The sequence below is a fragment of the Apostichopus japonicus genome, chromosome 12, assembly GCF_037975245.1.
Source record: "Apostichopus japonicus isolate 1M-3 chromosome 12, ASM3797524v1, whole genome shotgun sequence".
Lineage (NCBI taxonomy): Eukaryota > Metazoa > Echinodermata > Holothuroidea > Aspidochirotida > Stichopodidae > Apostichopus > Apostichopus japonicus.
Window position 1 is genome coordinate 6,484,175 of NC_092572.1, and position 18,025 is coordinate 6,502,199.

Here is an 18,025-nt window from a genome sequence, read left to right on the forward strand (position 1 = left end):
GAATTTGTCTGTTTTACAAGCATTTGCTTTAGTGTAATACAATTCATAAAGTGCCATCACAATGAGTTTCAAACCAGAATACCTCACCTAAAACTAAATAATTGCGAATTTCTTTAGGTGAGGTAGTTCAACCTTCTTCTTTTTCTTTTTAATTTTGAATGTATTCAACACGGTGCTGACATTTGAAAGAATGTCAATCATATTTAACATTAAATATTACTGTTTTGTGTCTTTCTTCCTCCTTACAAGATGTTTTTTTTCTCTAAAAAACATTGTTACATCATAACCCCGAAATAGTTTTGTAGTGTTATAACAGTCATCTCACTCCGAGCAAAACAAAGTTTGCCTAATAAAGATGTGCAATATATGATGACAATATTCGTTCATTAAACTTTTTACTAAACAAAAATTGTTATATTTTCATTTTAGTGTCATAAAAATAACAAATTCATATATTCCGGAAACCAAATAAGCATCAATGCCCTTACCTTACATAGGAAAATGTTTACCGCCACCATAAGGTATTTTTTACGCGTATTGTTTGTGGAGTACCTGGCCGACGTTAAAGAAGGTAATTTCTTAATCATATTGAGCAAACAGTCAGGGGATCAGGAGAAAGTTCTTCAACAAGTGTCAAAACTATATGTGTTGCTATGTGAAAACAGGTCATTTCATTGATAGCTTCAAGTAAGTGTATTCGTAGCGGAAATTTTCTCCTTTGTGATATGCGTTTCGTTCCCTCATGGTTACACGCTCGGAGCGGAGGCAACAAGGGATGTAACGGAAAGTAATTGCGTACTTTTAATTTTTCGCTGTTTCCCGTGCTTGGCATAGGCAAGCAAGGCGGGCGGGTGGGTGTGTGAAACGACCCGATTAGTCGCAGCTCACTGTAGTTATGTAAAGGTAGTCTCTGATTGGTGGAAGCTGTTTGCAGTTTATATGCGGACGGATGTTAACGGGGGCTATTTCTGGTGTATTTAATTGTTCATGTTGAATAAATGTGTTCAACGATATTGTAATTTAATACTCCATGTTGAGTTATGGATTTAAGGTACTTGGAACGAGATTAATGTTCTACCTACGACATAAGCTAAGACAAAACAAGCAAATAAATGAGGAATGAGCAACGATACTGTATTTTTCCTAACAGTACCACCTACAATGAAGTTGCAAATCAACGGCTATGAAACCAATGTGACTGTCTTCCTTGCAAATGGAACACAAGTGAACTTCACGTGTTATGCTGAAGACTCAATGCCAAAAGCAAATATTTCCTGGAACTGTGACAGAAAAACTTGTAAAGGCTCTCCATGGAATGATTTGCATAAAAAGTTGAACAATGCGAGTTTAGAATTGTTCACCACAAGTTCAACAATCGACTACACGGCAACGCGGAACGAAGAAGTTATTTGCACTGTTGGAATGTATGGGAACAGAAACTGGAGCAAAAGTGTAAAAATCTCTGTATTTGGTAACGAAATATTTTGTTTTATATGTTACGGGTTTAATGTAGGTTTTGTCATCTCTCTATTACATACTGATTTATTTAAACATTACAAAAAAGGCAAAAATGTGGAAACAAATGCATTTAATGAGGAAACGTTGTTTGCTAATTGAGTTATAAAAGAGTTACAATATATATCATATTCTTAACTGTCCGAATGTTTATTGGGCTACGTTACATAAAGTCGGCTACATAACATATCATAAACATTAAAGCATTTTCTAATCATGTATGTACAAAAGCTTTGTAAACATTATAAATAATACATTCTAAATGCCAATAGTTTTTGTTTGTTAGTTCAACTATATTTCAACCATCAACGTAATCAACATTTTACATAATTCAAGTATATACATACAAAGTATATGGTTGTGGGGATCTTCGATAGCGCATTGATGTGTAATGTATTACCATGCGTCAAAAGGGATGATTGTGGATGATCATGATTTTAATTAGAATAATTTGTATAGGGCTACGTTACATAAAGTCGGCTACATAACATATCATAAACATTAAAGCATTTTCTAATCATGTATGTACAGAAGCTTTGTAAACATTATAAATAATACATTCTAAATGCCAATAGTTTTTGTTTGTTACTTCAAATATATTTCAACCATCAACGTAATCAACATTTTACATAATTCAAGTATATACATACAAAGTATATGGTTGTGGGGATCCTCGATAGCGCATTGATGTGTAATGTATTATCATGCGTCAATCTCCGTTAACGTTAATTCAATAACACGGAACATTTTCAAAAGGGATGATTGTGGATGATCATGATTTTAATTAGAATCATTTTTTTTTGAAAACTGACGTCATTAAAGTTATTGACAGCCATTATTTTTAATAAATGTATTTCCCTCTTGCTTTTGGCTAGATCTCAATTCGAACCAAAAGTGTAAATTTGTGTTTCTTTCCGTAACTATTTTGACATCATATGATTCCTTGCAAAATATTTATAAAGGTTTCCTTGTTAACTATTGCATTTTTTACACTGTGTATAAGAAGCCTCACAGAGTTTTCTGCTGGTAGCCCGCATCATTAATTAATTTTATTCTTATCTTCTCAGTGTTAATCTACAATAGCTTCAAAGCTTATGTATATATTTTTTATCGATGTAAGTCGATCACGCAAAATGCTCACTATTGTGCACACGCTTGTCACCTCCAGGTTGGACTATTTTAACAGCCTCTTGATTGGATCGGTATGAACAAATCACTAACAACCAGACCTCCAAATGTTCAAGACACCTCAGCATGTATAATTGTCAAACACACGAAGTATGACTCTGTCACAAAAGAACTCAGTTTTATTCACTGGCTTCCCGTACTTCAGCGTATCAAATTCAAAGTACTTGTTTTAATGTACAAAGCTTACTAAAGGAGTCGCCAACTTATATCTCGGGCTAACTACTGGCACAACCTTCACGTAGCTTAGATCCTCTTCCTCTCATAAATGACATTGTACCCAAAACTCACAGACTGCAGTTTACTGATCGTTCTTTTATCTTGTTTCGGTCGCAAAGAGTTGAAGTGTCTTCCAACCCGTATCGAAATGCCCAGACTATTGATATTTCAAGAAACTGCTAAAACTTTACTTGCTAGAGCAAGCATACAATAGTTAATGTCATATAACTGTCTCATAACGTTTTTAAACAACTTTATATTGGCGCTATATAAATGTTTCTGATTGATTGATGATGAAAAGCAAGCAAATGAAGGCCTGATTAACTAATACTTTGTCTGCTTCGAACACGTTTCAATACTGATACCTAATATTTGTTGCTAACCAAGTTTTCTTTTAACTGTTTATGTTGATTTTAATATTAACATCACTTTATGAAATAAAAGCATTGACTTTTCATAAGTATAAATTATGATAGACTTTAAAATGATATTCCTTCTTTTATGGTTTTCGACAATATAAATTTAATGTTGAGTAACTTTGGATTGAATTTCCTATGATAAATGTAGATAATAACAAATTCTGCTTTTTCTAAAGGACCCAGTAACAATATTTTAGTGCATCTTGTCATAATTCTACCTGGTGGCGTTGTCTTAACAGGATGTCTGTCAATCATTTGGAACAAACTTTGTTGTAAGTATATGTAGTTTCAAGCAAACGTTTAATAAAATGTTCCTACATTCAGCGTAATTTTACACAATTTGTTTTAATTAACATTCTTTCGTTTTTACATTTGAAAACAGTGAATAGGCTAAGATTTGTTTTACTAAGAAACCACAACCAATAAAATAAAACTTAAAACGAATTGTATACTATGACACCATACTAGTGACGGACACGTTTACGGTAATGTTTAATTCATAGTTCGCCAAAACATCGGGAATGGAAACATAGACGAAGAACTTTTATTAAAAGTAAAATGCGCAGTAAATTAAAATTATTTTAAAATGTAACAAAATTTGGCATCATGTGTACTGTAGATATGGTGTTTATATTACTGTATTATTGAAAGATGAAGAATATGAATATACCAATCATTTCAATTTAAAAGTTTTTAAGAATCATTAGAAACATCAGAAAGTTGATATAAAGTGTTCTGATTGTTCATTTAAGCGCATAGAACAATTTAACTATTCGTGTAAGTTTACAGTGTTTCCCGTCTGTGTCAGTATTTGTTCGTTCCTTGTCAATCCTTTGTTTTAATATTTTATTTCTGGATTGTATTCCAATGTACTAGACATGTCAAAAATACTATTTCCTTTAATTTTATCTTAATTTAATCAATTACATGGAATTATATCCAACAATTGTCTCTTTTAATGTTAGCGTAACACGTTACGGCTGCACCTTATTCAACTTATATACGGTGCCTATATTATTAAAAATTTCATTTCAGGTTTAATATATGTATATATCTTTATCATAGTTTTCAACCAATTTGTCATTCAACAAATTTTAAAAACTATGAAATATCAGATGTTGTTCAGAAACGGGGAGACCTCCCTAGACAAGCGCTATACACACGTTGCAATGAGTTCAAAAGAATTGCCTTCAATTCAGTCAAACCGTGCAGAGCCTTTTAATATTGGTAATCACTTCCATAGTTTTCCATTTTATGACATTGGACACTTAGATGAGTATGGTTTTAATGCAAATATACACTTTATGCCCTGTGTCCAATTTAAGTACTGTCTCAATAAGTTCAAATAACTATGTAATCTTCCATCCGTTATCTCAAGCGACTGTTTATAACGTTAATGAATAAACCCAGACAGGTTTACAAAATAAAGAGGAATCATAAATAGTCATGAACTCTGGTGACAAAGCCATATCTTGATTCCAATATTCATCACTTGAAATTGTATTATCTTTAAACATGCATAAAATTAAACCTTATTGAATGATATGTTCTTTGTCCTTTGTTGAATTCTTTGTTGAATAAAATGGAAATTTTCTCTAAATTGAATGAATGTTGTGACATACAAAGAAGTTGGTAATTAAATATGTAGGCCTTAGTATTCAACATAAGAAATGCAAACCAAAGATATTACAATAAATGGCAACATTTATTTTAACTACAGGACAAAGTAGACAAGACAAAGGAAATCGAAATCGTAAGAACGAACGAAAATGTTTGAGTGCCGACGATGTTAAGTTAAGTTTCCAGCTTTCCGGGGAAGGCACAGTTACTTACTGGGTAGCAACCCTCTTGCCTGGGGACAGCTTATCGAGCTTTACCAAAGTCATCGCTAAATCTGTTCAGGTAACGCACAATCTGTGACTTTTCACTACAAGGCTAAACGTCAGCAGCAAGTGCAATTTACAGTATGATTTTTATTACTTTTATGAGGTTTTACCCTTCATATTCATATTGATGAGAATATCTATTTTGAAGGTTAAAGTAACGTCAATGAGATAAGAGATCGATTCTACACCAAATAAATCAATAACCTGATTACGTATCCCAAGTCAAAGTATATGCATATGGCACTATTGTCTAGATATAAAAAATTGATGTCTATAAGTGAGAGTAGAACGTATAAACTACTCCTCTCTGCACCTACATGTAATGTAACACTTTCAAAAGAGAGGCTCAACATAACGTATTCAATACAATTGCGTAGTTAAAGCCATTGAATGTTTGATACATTTAAATATCGACAAATAGGTTTTTTTCTATTTTTGTAAAGAAAATGCGTGTATGAAATAATTACTTAACTTTCGAGCTTTGGCAAGCACTGTTATCAGGTTGCAAACACACGAAAACATCGTTGAAGTTCTGGGGGTTTCTCTTGAAGACGGTAAGTATTCCTGGCCTGTTTACATTAATCGATATATCATTTTGAGATGACCTTGATACGTTACACACACCTGTGCATAAAGGAGACCTGGAACTTAGTTTACAATTTGATTTTGATAATTTTCTTGTTGTGAGATATGGCCTCATAGTTCTCTTTCGGCTCAAATAATTATGTGTCATAGCACAATAAAAATCATCACCTACATGAAATTCTTTTCCAGTGCCATATTTTATTTACCAAGAGTATATCGAAACGGGAACATTAAAGGACGTTTTGATGTCCGGTGGTTCATATAAGGTGGCTCCATCGAACTACGAGAAAAAACGTACAGCTAACCACATTTGCAGCTGATGTTTGCGAAGGAATGTACTTTCTTGCCAAGCAAAATGTAAGAGTACAGTATTGCATTATGTTTGTATGTTTTCTTGTTCCTCTTGATTTGTTTAATGAACAGATGTCGCAACATATTGTTTTTAAAGAATATACTCCTATAGATCCAGACAGGTTAGAAATAGTTTACTTTAATATTTGTATATATGCAAAAGGATGCAGCTGGACTGGTTTGACCCGATATTGTTAACTAAGTTGCTAGTAACTTCAAACTAATTGTGGTAGTGTGAAGCAAGGTTAGGGGTGCCTTTCAAACATCATAAGTGTTTCAAACTACTATGTTTAAAGTTTATGTTATCTAGTAGTTTCGAGAAGTAAGTTAGGACCGATGTGATATGAAAGTGAAATTTAACTCTCATGTTACATTTGACAGGTGTTCTAGGACAGGAAGTATGCTCTGCTATTACTAGTTTCTCATCTTTTTAAATGATATTTATTCCTCTCTACTTACGCACTGAAAGTATCGACATCCTGGTTTATCAGCTAGGAAAGCACTTCTCAGTTCTACAACAAGATGCAAACTGTATGATTTCTGGCCTTCAGACTTAGCCACAGATGTTATAAACCACATTCTAACAAAGGTACTTGCACATTGCTTACCAGTAACATGTCTTGTTAGAGGTAAACGTTTCATGTGTATTACGAAATGCAACATCATATAAAGAACGTACATTAAGTGAAAATGAACTTACGACCTTTTTAAATTTACTTCCGTATGTCCATTAACAACTTTATAAGTTTGTAGGCAATTGTACTTTGATAAAAAAAAAATATGGGTTGTACCAGATGCAATATCATACAAAGAAAGTAAATTCAGTGAAAATGAACTTACGAGCATTTTTAAATTTACCTCCGTATGTAACACCTTTACCAGTTTGTAGGCAATTGCAATAACTCTGATAGAAAAATATGGGTTTGTTTAATAATTACGCTAACTAGGAAAATGAAAATCTCATTTACTTATGACAAAGCAGTCATGTAGGGCCTCATGCAAAATCACGTGGTATGTGACACAATATGTATTTGCTATGTTAACAAACAACTTATTTTTTCTTGTTGCTCAGAAAATTCCACCAATAGCATGGCTTGATCCTGAGACAGTCTTTATTGGTAATTATTTGGAGAAGTCAGACGTTTGGAGTTTTGGCGTTGTCTTGTGGGAAATCTTCTCTTTAGGTGTGCAAAAAAGTTACTTTGCTAAAGTATGTTAAAGTTTATCACAAAATGGAACTTAAGAGAAACTCAACTATATCATATTATATTTTATACAACACCTAATTGTTTTCTGGTCATTTGATTGGTCAATTGGTCGTTGACTGCATGCAAAATTCACTCTATTCCACTCTATGAAATAGAACAATGGGTTACACTTTTCGGGTAGCACTTTTTTCAATGGTCAGAGAGCAGAGAAACCTGTCTGTTCCAAAAAAATATGGTGCATTGAGTGCATTTTACCCATCTTAATATAAAATGTTGTATTAAGTAAATAATGAATGGTTTCCATTCGTGCAATAGTGCAAATGTCTCATTCGTTGAAAAATGTAGTTTGTTCCATTCAACTTGGCGCAGCTGAGTTGAATGAAACAAAAACATCTTTCAAGTCATGAAACATTTGCACTATTGCACTCATAACCATTAATTATTTGTATAATATATTATAGTTTGTGGAATATGAAACCTTATAACACCACGTAAACTGATATTGTATGAGATTTTGTGGTAGAAATTGCAATGTTCTTTGTATTGATAGTATATTGAATAAAAGAGGAATTTAACCTTTATTTAAACCTGCTGAATTGTTAAAATATGTGCGGTATTAATCCACATGCATAGTATATCAGATACGAAGAATGCAATTTCAATCGACAGTTGAACAAAAAGTAAAATTTATTTAATATTTCTAGGGGAAACACCATTTGGAGGTCTAACATGTGCTGAGATCGAAAACAAACTGAGAAGTACGGACACTTTGGAACAACCAATGGCATGTGCAGGAGGAATGCAAGTATAATTTCTTGTCGTGCGATAAAAGAGAATATAAGAAATGTCTTAAAGGGAGGTGACTCCCCTCTCCAATAAAACTGTTATGTGACAATTAACTTGAAACTATATCAAAAGGCATACAAACCATGTACAGCGCTAACATAAATATGCATAAATAAAAGGGAAGTACATTTATCAGCAAAACCTATATGACAAAGAAGATCATGTATGATCTTTTATGTTTAGAAGTAAATATAAAGTATTTTAGTGGACATTTTTCTCTTTCTTTAAAATTGGTGCTATGTTATCGATGTGGAATCCAACAATAGACAAACGACCATCTTTCGAGAGTCTACAGATGACTCTTCAAGGTTATTTGAATGATATGAGACAAGTAAGATTGATATTAATGTTATCATTACACATACAAGTTGAATTCCTATAATTAAACTTGAGAATAAAATCACTTTATGATTCGTAAAATGTTGACGAAATTGGGCAGTTCCCATCAATATCGTTTACTTAAGTAAACACAAATTCAAGCATTTTGGCTAACACATGCATGAGAGAATTTTTGGTAATTTTAGAAATTGAAGGAAACTGAAATTTAGGAGTACTACTATCATTACTTTGAAGTATATATTATAACAGTACTGATAAATTCGTTTACATAAAAACGGATCGATTAACTTAATAGTTGTTACGTTATATCCACACAAAGTGTACATTGGAAAGAAAAGCTAAACTCAAGGTTTCATAAGCTTTTGCTAAGATCATGACATTTTATAAATGCATGCCAAAATGGATGGAAAAATAACGATCAAGCAAATGGTGTCTGTTGTTCATACTATGAACTTCCATATCTCTCTCTCTTTCTCTCTATGGTCACCGTGACCATGAGTACAAATTTGGCCATTTGAGTTTAAATGTTTAGGTTTTTCATATTAATATTACAACCTGTAGGTAAAAGACTCAACATTTACCCGAGATGTTCTCTTTTTGGTTTTCATATTTGTTCTAGTCATGTAACTGTGATGCTGCTGATGAAGAACAGAGCTATTTCACTTTAAACAAATATCAGATAGATGATGATTACACTGAGCACAAGCCGTGACGTTATTCTGGGATTTTGTCACGAAAGAAGAGAGCTTTGTATTTTTAAATAATTGATAAACAGTAGTAATGTTAAGCTGCATATATAAAATTATGGATGCGATTAATTATACTTTTAGGTCCTTCTTTCAATCTTATCACTGGACTTAAATCAATCTTACTTTATATCTACCAAACAAAATAAAAACATGCCTTTTCCCGTATACCTAACTATACATTGGAATATTTTAGCACTGCGCCCTAGCTCCCTGAGCACCGCCAATTCACTCCTCCTTTCGTATCTTCCCAAAGGAAAATGCGGTTCTCATCCAACCCGCACCAGGGTAGGGAAGAGTGGGCAGGTCATTAAAAAAAAACATGTGAGTTTCGCCAATAGTCAGAGAACCTCGTCAACTGGTACGAAGGTGTAGTGAGTGAGGTATTATGTGCAACACCGAATATCTACGAATTATCGCAAAGTGTAGTAGATATAATAATAAGACCAAGACCCGTCGAATCACCCTTGCATATACCAAAGGAACCCATGCAATGAGTTCCTAGGAAGATACCTGGCCTCTAAGATTGAGTGCTCGTATGCTTTGTCCCCGTGCATCGTGGGGTTGAATCAGATGTGCCAAACATCTTGATACAGTATCCTTAGAAGCTGGTGATTGAGGTGCGGCTGGGAGTATGAGTATGTAATGTTTAGTCCTCTCGATGTACCATAGAAGTGCTGTAATTGTGCACCATAGACCGTCCTTCCTTATATTTTGGAATAGAAAACGTCCCCACACACGAAGTCCAAAGACTGGTTCTTTGGCAAGAATGAAGTTTCGGGAATCAGACGAACCCTGGGCATCAAATCGCATGTGACCCTCCGCAACGAAGATCGCATGGGACTGGCCGGTGCTGCTGTTAGTAATAACACGGTCTTGTTCGTAATGTGACGTAAACTAAACCTCACGCTGAAATGTTTCAAGAGATTATAATAATCATAAAATACATAAAATAAAATAAGAATAATCTCATTGAGCTAGACATGAACCATTGAGGAAAATCAAAACTATTTTATTGTATAGAAAACTAATCTAGTAAGACTTCTTTAGACTATGACATATTTAAGATATGCATTAAATAAGACTGTATTGTACCTGTATTCAAGATACATGGGACATCCTTTTCCTAAGGAAATTTGGTTAAAAAACTATTGATAGGATATGTATTTTCGGTTTGATATCTATAAAAAGGGATTTTTGCTGTAGGAACAAGACTTGTATAAAAGTGCACAGTCCTTACATTGATGTTAATCGTGAGTTGTTTTACTATGATCATCAGAAGCAATTATGATATAATATATTCATAATATAATGAAATACATGATCTAAAGTTAGACAGTTTATGTTTATTTCTATCATTGTCCAGCAGCTCCAATAAGCGCTATAGCATATTATTCTATTATATATTATCAAGACACGGTCTCATCTTGGATTAAATTTAATAGTAAATCATTTACTAAGATATTACCAGAAGTTTTACATGCTGAAAACATGAAAGGATCAATATGACGAATATTATTTGTAGAACAAACATTCTATTTTACTCTGTTCATGCTTACCATGACAATTACTTTTAAAAATCTTTAGTAACGCAAAATCTGCTTAATATGGTATGCAAGTGGTTGACAAAAAGGTGAAATTTAATTAGCATTGTCAATATTATTTTCATCAATGATTCTGCATTACGTAGGTACATGTACATATGTTGTCTAATTTAATACATGAAACCCTCAAGTCAATCGTTACTTTTGAATGACAAAGTAATAAGCGACGTAAGAGATTTATTTCCAAGTAAGACAGATTAATACATGTTTCGAATATTTACAGGACCTATTTGCCACAAAATACCGATATTAATTTATTTCTCATTTTTTTTAACGGTTAAAACTCGTGCCCGCTAGATACCTTCTTCATTTCTTACTGTACAGTGCAGCTTTTGACCCAAAAAAAAACCTCACAATAAACCTCGTTTAAAACATTAACTGAATAAAACGGTGTATTTTTGCATTTTTAAAAATCTACTTTGTAACGATATCCCTATTTCCCAGGTCTTATTTCATTTTAAGCAAATAAATATTTTTTTTGCATTTAAAGTTCGATTAACACGGTGCTCCAAATAAAAAAGGGACTCATATTATTGTACATGGGTCTTTCCTAGAACCAGTGCTTTAGGGGGTGGGTAATGGGATGAATAATACACGACACCCCTGGTACCAGCATAACTTACTTAGTAAGCAGTAGAGCTGGGAGAAGTAGAACTCCTATGCAGAAAACCAGATGCTTGCCGGGACGTTACAGTACCATATCAGACTGAGAAAATAACCACTTGGTGTCAAATCCCTCCATGATAAAACCGTCCTGCGTGTGCAGAGATTCCTTCTAAAGTGAAAAATAAAGACCTTACACAGAATGCAACTACATATGCTTTTGGACATATTTGCCATTATCTTATATATAAATATTTGCATTTATGAGGGAAGATCTATCCATGAAAGAAAATAGAGCCAACAGGAACTACATGCATTATTTATATATAATCTCATCAGCTGGAAACTTTGTAACATTGGTACATGGAATCAAATTTAAATGCCATATCGTTGAATAAGAAAGATACTTGAAAACGATTCCGATCTGTGGACGGGTAGCATACAAGTGTGATGCAATCCTTGTAACAGTTCTGTTGATAATACGAAATTAAAGAAAAGATATTGGCACAGAAATGATTTTTAGTTATTTTCCTTACTTATTTCTTTCATTACCCAAATAGATTGCGGGTGTGGCGTAGGGAAGGCGGAAGTGATTGTTATTGAAAGGAGTGAATCATGTTGTTATAATGTTGTTATAATTTTGTTAGGTGTGTAAGGGTTTCCATGTTTCAGCCTGTCAGCAAGGACAAGCCCTATATTTTTGCACGCGATCCACATGAAAACTGAGTAAGCAAAATGCAATGGAAACCACGTCAAGTCATTACATACGATTTTGAAGAAATTATATGGTTAATTGCAGTATATGCCATCCAAAGCAAGAACAGAGAGTATCATCATTGTGTTGGGTAAAACTGTGCTCAACATTTGATTCTTGAGGCCCTGCAACCTTTGCATATTTGCCCAACAACAGAAAAATGTCATTGACTACATTCAATGGTTAAGCATCCTGTCCATACGAAGTATAACATTTGTATCCAATAAGTTAATGAAGTATTGCACGTTTTTGTAGCTTTTAGGTTAAGTATCGCCCACCATTAGCAATGAATTTAATCCAATGAAGAAAATATAAAGGGACCACCACTTGGTGTATTGTGTAAAATATCAACTAGACTTATTTTACTGTTTATGAAATTTAATGTTCACAAGCTACTTTGTACCATATGGAATATCGCGTGCCTTTTATGGACCTATCTTGATAGACATGGATATTCGGCAAGTCGAGGTGTCGGTATCCACTTTAATACCCGATTAACCTTCACAGTTGTCGAAGAAGAACTTATTTCCCTAGGTAGATGTATAATACTCGATGTCCAAATGAACATTGTATATACACTATTGCTTGTATTTTTGCTCCCAGGATTGATACTTCAGGATTTCATTGACATACCCGATGCCATAAATATATTCCAGAGTGTTGCCATTATCTTTTGAGGAGCTATAAATGTTGTTTTCATCCTAGCGCTGGACAAAGAAAGATGGCAATCCGAGAACTAATGTCAAGACTATACATAAATGCTTTCACTTGATGATTATGCATGACCTTGGTGATATCTGGAGGGAACGGAACCATTTCGTTTAAAATAATCCCTGGAGATATAATGTTACACCAGGTAGTAACTAAGTATTTGCTCATCTCAAGACATGTTAGTTTGGCAATTACAGATGATCTCCTTCCCCCGGGTTTTCTTTATACCATTCATTGATTTGTCTATCAATGTCCACCCAAGTAGTTAGTAAAGGTCCATGTTACTGTAAATTTAACAATTCTCTGTTGAATGACTCGGAGATTATTTCTCTAATTAATGAGCTTATATCCGTAATGAACGAGAGAAGAACACTTTGCATGACACTGTCGTTCTGTGGGAAATATTGATGTTTAATATTTGTTGAACTAGTATGAGATTCGCAAAAAGAAATAGATAGAGAGAGGCGATCTAAAAAGCATGAACGCATTCAGAAAACAGCAACAGCAACTATATAGCGAAGGGTCCGCAAGCGCAAGCTCAGAACGAACTTCTGTTATGTTATGATTATAAGCCAAGAGGCACCATCATTACATCCCGTGCAAGGTGAGTGGCGGAAGGAGATATTAATTTCTAATATATATATTTTTAAATCTAGAAAAAAAATAAGTCACTGAATGGAATGCTAGAAGTTTAGGAGAGCAATTTTATATACGTCAACAGACAAGAATGGTATTCTCGACGTTCTATACCTTACAGGGATGCAATCCGGATCCTTTTTTGCCGAAGGCTACCAGACCAGAATATTAACGATATCAATTTACAGTCCTGTGAAGGCAAACTTCTCTTAGATGAATGCTACCAAGCTCTAACGGCAATAAGTATAGACAAAGTTCTAGTCAGTAACGCTCTCTTCGTTGCCGTTTATAAGACTTTTAAGAATTCAATAGGGTAGCTGGTATTAGAATCGCTAAATTGCGGGTATCTTAAATAGTCAGGTGGCTTTGCAACTTTAACGTTACCGGCTGGACAAAAGTACCAAATATGGCATGGAGTGTCTTTTAGACCTATCTATCGATTTTATCCGTAGAACCTACTTAATCGGCTCTGATTTTTCAAGATGGCGGCCAAAATTCAAAATGGCCGCCAGAAAAGGAAAATGTCAAATATATGGCTGTAAAAATCAGAAATGAACAAATGAGTGGTCAATTCAGGTGTTTCCTAGGTTCTCTGAGACAGATGATGGTCATGGCATGTTGCTTGGGCAACCCATTTCCAAGATGGCGTCCAAAATCTAAGATGGCCGCCAGAAAAAAAGGAAATGTCATATATCTGGCTGTAAATATCAGAATTGAACAAATGCGGTGTCAATTCTGTTGTTTCCGCGGTTACTGAAACAGATGATGGTCATGACACGTTGCTTGGGTCACCCATTCCCAAGATAGTGACCAATATAACAGAAAATTCACTTGTTGTCACTGTTAAAGGTCAGTGGAAGTGAAGACTTGATTTTGAAGATTCTGATTCCTTCTGATTAGTATTGAAAATCCAACGACCAGACTGACTTTTAGTCGATACAGTGTAAAAATTAGACAGATTTACTATTACGTAATGTTTTTGTGACGTCGAGGGGGAAGCAAAGAATAATGCAAAATTTACATTTTCAAAACTCTGCCGCTTAAAAACGGCGAATCCGATTTGAATGAAAAGTTACAGAATTTTGAAGAATATATAGATGCAAGAATTCATTGACTTTGAAGAAAACATTAACTTGAACTTTTCACCTATGAAGGAAGAAAAAGCAGCAATTACTGTGTACACTCAATAGCGACATTCATTTCGTCCCCTCTTGACGTCAACGGACCCGGATATTTAATTTAGGTAACACAAAAACGAAATGAGTTTGAAACTCAAAATTCGATATTTGGGGTTATGAAATACACTCTTTTCATCTACGTTAGTTTCAAATCAATCCGCTGCACTTAAAGTGACCTTTAAAAATGTAAATTTACACTTCCACTGACCTTTAAGTACATACTGGAATTATTCGGGAATTCTGTCTACAATGTTTCAATACGATGTATCTTTACCAGACAGTTCACAGTCGATGTACACTATTTGGATGAACATGTGCATCGACAAAGAGATGTGCAAGGCCTCTGGCCCATCCTCCTCTTTGATTCTGCGAAGTGAGTCACCAATCTGAGTAAACACCCCGAAGGGCGTGTCGCCTTTGGCCGGTTATTGGAAAAGGATCCGGGCCAGTGGTGGCGAAAGAGAAACCCACCCAGAACCTAACAAGAAAGGGAAACGAAGGATTCTCAAACTCAACGAAAACACCTTTCAAAGGAGAGAGCACAGTTTAGATGGTAGGTGGACCAAACCAATCCCACCGCTCAAGGGGGTCTTTTACAGAACGGTCCTTTTGACAAGGTTTGGTTTGCGCTTTCCCCAAATGAAATAAAAAAAGGATCCTCTCCAATCTCACTTAGATGCGGTGCAGCGATCACGGTACCACCGTACCGTACTGTAACCTTCCCATGGAGGGAGAGCCACCTCCGACTGAATGTGTCGAGCCTTGCCTCCACCTGATCAGCCTTCTCGGCCAAAGCGGTGGCCTCCGGGGCACCATAACCTAGCCAGATGCCATTTACCCTGATCATGACATCAGACCAGTTAGCATCGAATGGGAGGGATTGGCCGCGCCAACCTCCTTAACGCAGCCTTTTGGTCTTGGACCTGTTAAATCTGGCACCAGTAACCTCTTGGAAGGTGGCCAAAATCTTCGATAAAGACTTGAAGGAGGCAAGGTCCTACACAATACCAGTGACGTCATCGGCATATTGCACGCTTGTAACTCGAGCCCCACCCGGTAAATTGAAGGGTTGAAAACCCAAGCATCTGTCCAGCGAGGTACTCACATTTCGCTGAAGAGAACATGCAACAACGGGGAGAGGGGACCACCCTGACGGACTCCCCTTCGAACCGGGAAGGGACCAGAAGTTAATCCGTTAACATTGACCATGCTCGAGACGTTCTTATATAGTAACGAGACCCAACGAATAAACACTAAATTCAATCCGAAGTACTCTAAGATTCTGAACAGAAAGTCGTGGTCTACCATGGCAAAGGCCTTCTCCTGGTCCAAGCAGACCAGTGCTAGTCTCTCTTCAACCAGAGGTTATGTTGAATACACTTGCCTCGCACAGCACAAGTCTGGAGAGGACCTACAATATTCGATTTCCTAATGCTTTGGCCAGGAAATTGTAGTCCACAGTTGACATCGTTATTGGACGCCTATTCGGGTCCAAAGTGTCTCCCGACTTTGGGAGGAGAACAATATTTCCAACCCGCTGTGTTTGGCTTATGTAATTCAACTGGAAAGAGGTAGCTAACACGTCTCTCAAGTCCCCACCGAGAACCTTCCAGAAGGTCCTATAGAACTCAGCAGGGAGGCCATCGGGACCGGGGGACTTACCTTTCTTCATCGCTGGTACCGCTGTCCAGAACTCACCAACGGAGTGATTTGAACCCAAGCTATCGTTCTTACTCGGGGGGGGGGTGGGCTTGTCTATACCAGACAACAAGTCTTCCTGGAGATCCTCGCTAACAGCAGCCCTGGAGTACAGGCTCGAAAAAACGACCTAAATACCTCAGATGACTAGTGAGCTGACTTGTGTTGTTCGCAGAATTGACGTTGTGTTTATGAAGGGTGCACAATTGTACTAAATCCCCCAATGAGTCGGTATTCACATCTGGTTGGTTTTCCCTCAAGTTACCCTATTATATAGTTGACTCAATGTAATCAGTCTTACATGACACTTGTAACTCCCATATTATAACGGGCTTTGCGACAGTGTCTATCCACGGTTCGATCACACCTAAAAATTCCCAAATAAGTCCTAAGTGGCTTCCTGAGCCAAAGTGACACAATCAGAATACCAGTCAAAACATATAGTCAAGGTGCTAGCCCGGTTTCATTTACACGTTTGAGGACGAAAGGTTTGATGGTCCCGATCAGTAAAGGACACAGAGGGTCTGGGGAATGAATATATATGAAATTTCCAGGCGGCCATCTTAGATTCTGGCCGATATCTTGGAAATGGGTTGCCCAAGCAATATGCCATGACCATCATCTGTTTCAGTGAACCTCGGAAACACCTGAAATGACCCCTCATTTGTTCATCTTCAATTTTTACAGCCAGATATATAACATTTCCTTTTTTTTCTGGCGGCCATCTTGGTTTTTTGCCGCCATCTTGGTTTTTTGCCGCCATCTTGGAAAATCGGAGCCGATCAAGTGGGTTCCACGGATAAAATCAACAGATAGGTCAAAAGGAAGCTCCATGCCAAATTTGGTACTTTTGTCCGGCCGGTAACGTTAATCCTAAATATTGTTTCTAAGCCACCTGACTAAAAGGTATCTCCTAACAGAACAGACAAGAGGTATTGTGCTTCTATCCTAAAAATTCATAAGACTGCCACCTATCTACATAATTATTATCTATCACGCTCTTAAATTAGGGTTACAAAATGTATGCAAAGGTGTTAACTGCTAGATTAAAGCGTACCATCCATCTCTTTGGCCTGCATTAGACCACTTTTTTCAAGACATTCATTTGGGAGACTACTAGATTCGTTTTAGACCTTGTAAAGTATTGTTCGCAAACGATAATCCGGGTTTTCTGTTTCTATTGGATTTTGATAAGTTTAGCTTTGGCACTAGCTAAAACTTTGATTGACGTGTTCTGCAACAAGTATAACCCTTGTATCTGTAATAATGGTTATTTGACTGATTTCTCCCCCCTTCAACGGGATGAGAGGGGAGATGTCAGGGCTGTCAATTAAGTCATTTTCCATTCATTCTGGTTGCAGAGGTGCTGGCTATAGAAAAGTCTGTGATCATAATATTATTTAACATTACCATTACACATGAAACAGCTCAGCTACTTGCGATTTCTTTCACCAATGACGGAAAGTACTTTTTCCGACTGAATTATCAGATATTATTACATTTTTAGTGCGATGAAATTAGTGCGATTCCTCAGGAATATAA

General features: G+C 35.9%; 1 protein-coding gene and 1 long non-coding RNA gene across 6 annotated transcripts in view; both read left to right on the top strand.

Annotated features, from left to right (window-relative positions):
- LOC139976859 (uncharacterized) overlaps nt 1-18,025 on the top strand; it is a 95,487-nt gene that overhangs the window by 1,740 nt on the left and 75,722 nt on the right. The gene's annotated exons all lie outside the window — the stretch shown is intronic.
- Nucleotides 1,928-8,173, top strand: LOC139976867 (uncharacterized). The gene is made up of 6 exons (XR_011796301.1): nt 1,928-2,793; nt 3,515-3,610; nt 5,059-6,166; nt 6,630-6,749; nt 7,233-7,344; nt 8,073-8,173. It is a non-coding gene; the product is annotated as an uncharacterized lncRNA (long non-coding RNA).